General features: G+C 36.8%; 1 pseudogene; it reads right to left on the reverse strand.

Annotated features, from left to right (window-relative positions):
* Positions 1-335: 335 nt before the first annotated feature.
* Positions 336-8,389, reverse strand: LOC127428771 (apoptosis-inducing factor 3-like; annotated as a pseudogene).
* Positions 8,390-8,597: the final 208 nt, after the last annotated feature.

Here is an 8,597-nt window from a genome sequence, read left to right on the forward strand (position 1 = left end):
GTTTTTGATAAGCCATACTGTATAATTTATAATTTTATTTATCACATATTATATGTTTTGCACATATACAGTGAAATTCTTTTTTTCACATATCCCAGCTAAGCTGGGGTCAGAGTGCAGGGTCAGCCATGATACGGTGCCCCTGGAGCAGATAGGGTCAAGGGCCTTGCTCAAGGGCCCAACAGTGGCATCTTGGCAGTGCTGGGGCTTGAACCCCCAATTTTCTGATCAGTAACCCAGAGCCTTAACCGCATATCTGAGTATGAGTCCTCCGAGTATAGGCACAATTGGATGGGATGGACTGAGGACAGAATGGCTAAATAATTTTTTAGAGGTCACAGGGGCTGCAGCTTCAGCCAGCTGAGGTCATCGGACCTACAGAAGAAAGAATGAACAATACAATGCTTCTAATGCTGTACTCCTTTAATTCCATTTTCATTCCATTTTTTTTATACAACTGAATTTCTAGTTTCTTTGGCTCATTCACATTGCTTCTGCCTTTGTAATCACTCTTCCTTCTGCCAACCTTTCTGCCACCACTGAGACAGCAGGCTTAACATTCAACCCTGCTGCAGCCACCACCTCATCATGCCTGTGGTTAAACAGCAGTACATTATCAATATTTCATTCTTCCTAGAGAAAACAGGTATGAGGGCAAACCGCTCCCTAAGATGTTAAAGCTTCTTACTTGAGATAAAGTGCCAAAAACTTAAACTCAGATTTTTCTTTCAGCACCATCTCAGTGTATCCCTACCCATGCCCTGCACATTATAGAGATTGCGGACACAGTTACCATCAACTTATACCATTACATACAAATACTAGAACTGTAAAGTGTGGTGACATCTTGTGCTAAAATATTAAGACATTCAGTTGCCCACACCAGCATATCGAATGGTTCTCCCCAGCAGGACGGTCCAATAAAATGGCACTGTGTTGAGTTCCACCTCCCTACCCAGCATGCTGAATGCGGCAATCCTTCCTAATAAGGCAAATATTATAATGGAATCTACCTAAGTATAAATAATTTTGTTATTCATTTCATGTTTTCACACGGTAGCTTCATAATGGAAACGTTACACTAGTGAATTTTAATCTGCACCACGAAAACATCACTCTTGTGACACTTTTTTACCTCAGTTCAAAGGATTCACTTACGTCAATCTTGTGGGAACGCTTTTTGAGGTAGCAAGTTTTGGATGTTTAAATGAGTGAAAATTGAGTGTTATGGTGGAGGGGAGGAATATCAGTGAATAAAGACTTAAATGTGGGTCTGTTCCTGACACAAAGCTATCACATGGCTTCTGAAGACTTGGAATGTAGCACACAAATAAAATGGATTACTTTCATGATCAGCTTTTGCCATTTTTTGAGCTGCAGCTCAGACATAATAAAAACAAACAAAATAAAAAATAGATTATAAAGAAATTAGTGAATGGCAGAATTTTCATTCATTTTTACATTTTCAAGTTGAGCCTTGGGTAATGTAATGGAATCCTCCTTAACAAGTTAAATACATTAACAGAGTGATGATTAAAATACAGCTCCAGAGTGACATTAAAATTACGGCACAAGAGTATAATTTAAAATACGGCATCAGAGTAATGTAAAAAATACAGCACCAAAGAGATGTTTAAAATACGGCACCAGAGTAATGTAAAAAATACAGCACCAAAGAGATGTTTAAAATACGGCACCATAGTGATGTTAAAAATACGGTGCCAGAGAGTTGTTGAATATGTGGCACCAGAGTGACATTTAAAATACAGCACCAGATTGATATTAAAATATAGCGCCAGAATTATGTTAAAATATAACATATTATAGCTATAGTGATGTTAAAAATATGCCGCCAGAGTGACGTTTAAAATACGGCGCCAGAGTGACGTTTAAAATACGGCGCCAGAGTGACGTTTAAAATATGCCGCCAGAGTGACATTTAAAATACAGGGCAGAGTGACATTTAAAATACATGGCAGAATGACGTTTAAAACACCACCAGAGTGATGTTTTAAATACGGCATTAGAGTAACATTGAAAATACTGCCAGAGTAACGTTTAAAATTCCACCAGGGTCACATTTAAAATACGCACCAGTGTGACGTTTAAATGATGCCGCTAGAGTGACTTTTAAAATACACGGCAGGATGACATTTAAAATATGCCACCACAGTGACATTTAAAATACACGGCAGAATGACGTTTAAAACACACCACCAGAGTGATGTTTTAAATACGGCATTAGAGTGACATTGAAAATACCGCCAGAGTGACGTTTAAAATACGCACCAGAGTGACGCTTAAAATACGGCACCAGAGTGACGCTTAAAATACGCACCAGAGTGACGCTTAAAATACGCACCAGAGTGACGCTTAAAATACGGCACCAGAGTGACGCTTAAAATATGGCACCAGAGTGACGTTTATAATAGGGCACCAGAGTGACGTTTAAAATACGGCACCAGAGTGACGTTTATAATAGGGCACCAGAGTGACGTTTAAAATACGGCACCAGAGTGACGTTTAAAATACGGCACCAGAGTGACGTTTAAAATACGGCACCAGAGTGACGTTTAAAATACGGCACCAGAGTGACGTTTATAATAGGGCACCAGAGTGACGTTTATAATAGGGCACCAGAGTGACGTTTAAAATACGACACCAGAGTGACGCTTAAAATACGTACTAGAGTGACTTAAAATACGCACCAGAGTGACATTAAAAATATGCTGCCAGACTAACGTTTAAAAAACACCGGCAGAGCGCCGTTTAAAATACATGCCAGAGTGATGTTTAAAATATGCTGCCAGAGTGACTTTTAATATATGCTGCCAGAGTGATGTTTAAAAAAACGGTGGCAGAGTGACATTTAAAATAACTGCATATAATATTATATTGTATTATTTTATTATACAATTAGTGCTTTTATATTTTTAGTGCTTATTTTCAGAACCTCACAGCACAATCCAAAATACAACATTGGAGTTATTTTTGTCAAGCATCACAGACGTGAAATATTGCTTAATTAATTATTACTATTAGTAGTATTACAATGAATATTAGATACAATAGTGATCTATTTCTGCTGTACTTTTCTCCCATTAAATGTAGCTTTTATTTTGGCAGAGCTTTTATTTTTAAGTGTTTGTGTTGTTATGACCACAAGGAGCTTTGATGTTATGAAAGTAGCTTCCCGCTCCGGAAAAGCCGGTCGCTACGTGACTCATAGTGATTATTAAACTGCAAAAGGAAGCTATTTAATTAAATAAATATGTAGGCCTCTATTTTTGTGCGCGCAAAGTGCAACTGGGCGTGGGTGGGAGTGTTTGTGCTACTGTGGGTGTAGGCGCATAAACTCTAGGTGTATTGTATGTAAATGAATTGGCGCAAAGTGCAATTTGTTATATTACTAAGAATTTGGTTGTTGTGCTAAGATGTTTCAATACCACCTCTTAACTCAGCGCAAAGTACAAATCTCCAGTTTGGAGATTTCACCAGCAGGTGGTAATAAAGCTCATGCCCAAACTCTTAAAGTACAGAACATCAAATTATGTCTTTGACGATCGGCGTTGAAGCCGTTTGTTGAAACAAAAAAATGATGATATTTGTGTCAAACTTTCTAGAGGTTTTTTCAATTATTATTATTATTATTAATTTTATTGTTAAGTTTATATGTATTATTATTATTATTGTATATTTACAATTGTATTTATGACCCTGTACTCTGACCCCAGCTTAGCTGGGATATGTGAAAAAAAGAATTTCACTGTATATGTGCAAATGTATAATGTGTGATAAATAAATATAATTAATTACAATTTATTATAAATTATAATTTTGATATAATTGACTAGTATTTTTCCACCCGTTGTCATAGAGTGATTTTTAAGTCACTGCAAAAGGGGCCGGTGGAACAAGTTGGAGTGAGTAAACTGTTTGGATTTAAATGACATTTTTGACCACTTCATTATTTTTTATTATATATTATTTTCATTTGAAGTGTAATTTGAATTTAGAAATATTTTTGGTTTAATTTTTTCGTGTTTCAAAAAATGAATTTATTTATTTAAATCAAAATCGACTGGTAGAAGTGAAGTGTGCACCGATACAATCACTGTTTATACTAGCCATGATTTGAGTGTCAGTAAATTAAAATGATTAATAATAATTACTTAATTTAATGACGCATCCATGCGTATCAAAGGCGTGTGTCACTGTCATAGAAATATGCCTGACATTCAAGGACGCAGTTAATGGACAAAAGAACGTAATTTTCAATTCTTCTAATTCATTGCATACAGTCCATTTACACTACCAACTTCTTATGTGCTGTTTTTGTTTAAATCGTTGGTGCTTGAGGGAATGGACTATATTATAGGATGCAAGCATTAACCGGAGAAGAACCTCAGAATTAAATGGCGCTTGGTCACGCCTTTTGTGCAGGCCACTTCGCCATGCCCATTGACTTTGCATTTATGACTTAAGGTATTGCGTTGCACATAACGCTTGTGCTCTTAAAATAGGGTCCGTAGTCTGTATGTGCCTCGTGCTAAAAAGTGAATTAGTGCTCTGCTCACTGTCATCTGCTACAAAAAGAGTGCGTATTGCTCATGATGATGTTTTCCGTGTAAGAGACAACGAGCTCTTACTGGTATGAGCAGTTTGTGTATTTATGTCTGCACAACACCGGCTCCACACATTCACAAGCACTCATATTTAAAGCGCTGCACATGCAAACTATATATTTATGTCATTAAATCGCAGCTTTTGCTGTTAAATGATCTCATTAGGACATAACGTGATTTTAATTTGTGTGCTGAATTTTTACGTAATGACATAAGTACAACAGATGGTATTGGTTTTTGGTATCAGAGCATTTTTACGAGCACAAGTACATTGGTACACATGGAAAACAGGACATTCTGAGGGCATATGCCAAATTTCATTAATTTCGGATACTGGGGGGCACTATAACCTCAGAAAATCCTAATTGTGCAACTGTGATCAAAGAAGTTGTCATTTTTTTCTTTTGGAAATGGAAATTCATATGACCATTTCATTTAGAGGCACTGAAGAATTCAGAGGAAAGAAGAATTTTTAATCTAGCCCATATGGTTCCTGAGTTTTTAGCAAAAATGTAGCTCTGCTAATTTCAGTGCCAACTAATGCAATAAGGGGCTAAAGTTAACCGATTTTATTAATACACCTACCTATCTCTTTGAAAAAATAAAATGACGATGCTACCACTTTTCATATGTAATTTATTTTTATCTGTATTTTTGCTCCAAAATCAAAGGAGAAAATACAATTACAAAACTTCGCAGACATTTAAAGACATAGTAGACTACATATTGAATGATGTCAAATGAATGTCCTTTATGAGACATTCAGATGTCACTTTAAAACATCAGCCTTGCAAAACATTAATAAAATTGTAGAAGCAAAAATAAAGACAGTGATGGTGTGCATGAGTGTGTGTGTGTGTGTGTGTGTGTGTGTGTGTGTGTTTACCAACAAAGGAAGTGCCCACAAAGACTGCAGCCCATACAGGCAAAGTGGATGCACCTGGCATCCTCTGGTGTTTCCAGCATCAGCATGTTTTCCAGATCTGCACCAGGGCATTCCAGGCATTTTGCTCTGAAGAAGAAAGATCAAAAAGTGTGTAAGTTCTGCAAGGATGAAAGTGGCATAAATGATGAACAATCATATGATATCTTGAAGTATAGCCCTAGCACAAATGCACAGTTATTTAGATGTGTGATTAATAAAACTTCACAACAATAATTATTAAACATTTTTTAAAGCCACATTATTTCAGCATAAATCAAAAATATATTAGTAATATAATTTCCCTTCTATAATATATATAACCAGTGCCGGCCCAGCCTATTAAATCACATATGCGGCTGCATAGGGGCCCCCCTACCGCGGATTCAGTATAACCAAATAATTATTTGCAATTAGTGTAAATATCAAAGGGCACACAGCCCGGTTATATGCACGTTAATAGTCCGATGGAACCTGTCAAAACTATTAAAATATTACACAAGCTTTGAAGACATGGAGATATAAGTATGTGAATTTAACCTTCCTCAGACTAAGATTTGATGTGGTGACATTAGAAAGACATTTGGTTAGTTGCATGACAACCTGGGTTCAAGTCAATCTTTTGCCAATTTCACTATTCTCCCCTTATCATTCCATTTAAGGGAAGACAGACAGTGCTGTACATGACATTGGAAAGTCATTTATTTTAGATCAAAGTGAAAACAAAAGGTGTAATTAAAGCATCTAAAGGGAGTGTGATGTCACTGAAAGTAGCCTAAACGCGGTTTGCTCTTGAATAAATAGATTTGTTTATTTGCACACATTAAACTTGCTTAATTATTGATTTTGGGTGTGTTTGGATTAGTTGTATTTGTAGGTAGGGGGGCCCCATTTTGAAAATCTACTTAGGGCTTCTAAAATGTTAGGGCTGGCCCTGGATATAACTTTTTAAATAGTATACTATACACAGGTGTTGTGCCTTACTTAACTGAGTCTGGTTTTGTCATATGGAAGAAGGTCATCTCTAGATACCATAATAATTCTGCCCCCATAGTTTTCTTGCCAAAGTGTCTCAGCACAGATTAAAAAGGATGCCCCTGTTTGCGACAAAACACAGCATTAATATTACAAACAACATTAACACTTTCTACATTAAATAAAGTAACATGTTTCTCTCTCACCTCCTCCTAAGAGCATCACAGTGTGATATATTCCTTGATCTCCGGCTCCCATCCACTTTATTCGCTTAGGTTGACCCTGAATCTGCACAGAGTTCAGCAGGAGGTTATATACTTTTACTGACAGGCCCAATTTAAAGATTTAAAGTTCTAACAGAACTACTGTTAGAATTGTCCAACCTGATTTTGGTCTGTTTTTTCAAACAGCATTTGAATTTAAAAACAACAAATAGTTTATCTGCTTGCCATTTATCATATCAGATACATATATCGAATTGTACGGCAGACTTGAATGATCAATAATTAATTTTGCTGATACCAATAATTAAAGTTGCAGAAAACTGATTAATCAGCCGATATTTTTTTTCATCCATTTATTGAATATATATACAACGATGTTGGCTGCTGACAATGATGAAGACAATGATGAGATGAAGAACCCAAGTGCAGTTTATTTACAAAGTGAAAACCAATAACCCTGACTACATGTGAACTAAACTAACCATGAACATGGCCTGACTTGAACATCTACAATCACATCCAATACTTGACAACTAGACAATGAAAACACGAGGGCTTAAATACAAGACATGGGAGAACATAAACCAATGAACAAACAGAACTCATAACAAGCTAATTAAACAATAAACCAATGAAAACATGACACATGAACATGGAGGGAAAACAGAAATCACATGACAAGGGAACAGGAACTAAACTTTTCAAAATAAAAGACATGAATCAACAAAATACACCTGACAATATATATATATATATATATATAGGTTATCTGTATTGATTTTTGCTGATAACCAGTAGTTCTCAAAAGCAACTATCAGCACTGATTAATTGGTTAAATGATATATCGGTCTACCTCTAGTCTGGTACAAAATACAATACCAAAGGTCCAGGGACATTACCTTTTTTGTCCCAGACACATAGACTTTTCTGTTCTCAACCTTTACCTGTCAAGACAAAGTCAGATAATATCAGTAACCTATTTTAGCATGTATGAAAACAAAGCACTAATTAAAAAATATAACTTTTATTACAATGCTCATTTTCATGTATTTAATGCATTATTTAAATCCTCAGAGAATAAGCACTTTGCAGTGCAAAATTGTTTTATACATTAGCATCTTTGTCTATGTATGTGTGAATCTATGGCACAATGCCGTGTAGCAGGGCAAACAGTCAATTCCCGGATGCTCCTCCAAGTCACCGGTCTTCACATTGAAACAGGAACCATGCCAGGGACAGCACACCCTGATAACTGAGGCTGCACTGGAAGGGTGATAACCTCGCAGACAACAACTGCAAGCGGCTGTGGGCGTACTCGACCCATACAAAATGATCACTCCAAGAAGACGGATTACAGGAGGCCACACAGCGCAGGGCCCTGTGACCTGACACCCCTGTAGAGGAACCATACATTTCCACTGTAATGTAAATACTTTTAAAAGGATAGTTATATGAATTATTGGATAGCCACGTTAGAGACAGTAAGCTATACTGAGACTGATACAATCATTTCATAATGTCTCCAAGTGCTGCCTTTGCTCAGTGGAGCACCATAATGAGTGCTTTGGTTGCTGATGGCACTGTAGGCCTCATTACTGCGTACCAGCAAAACATTGTGGTCACCCACTTCCACCTCCACCATTCTAGATCACAAGAAGAAAACACTCTCAGGCATTTTGGTTTTTACATGCACAGCGTCAATTGTACAAAAGATCTTGTACTGAATCTGCGAAAACTGAGACAAAAGAGTAACCTACTCTCCATTTTTGAGGTGTGATTCTAGACAGATGACATCTGTCACCTCTTCATCTTGATCCAAAGCAGCCACTAAATCTATGACCATAACAACCA

The sequence above is a fragment of the Myxocyprinus asiaticus genome, chromosome 38 (genome assembly GCF_019703515.2).
Source record: "Myxocyprinus asiaticus isolate MX2 ecotype Aquarium Trade chromosome 38, UBuf_Myxa_2, whole genome shotgun sequence".
Classification (NCBI taxonomy): domain Eukaryota; kingdom Metazoa; phylum Chordata; class Actinopteri; order Cypriniformes; family Catostomidae; genus Myxocyprinus; species Myxocyprinus asiaticus.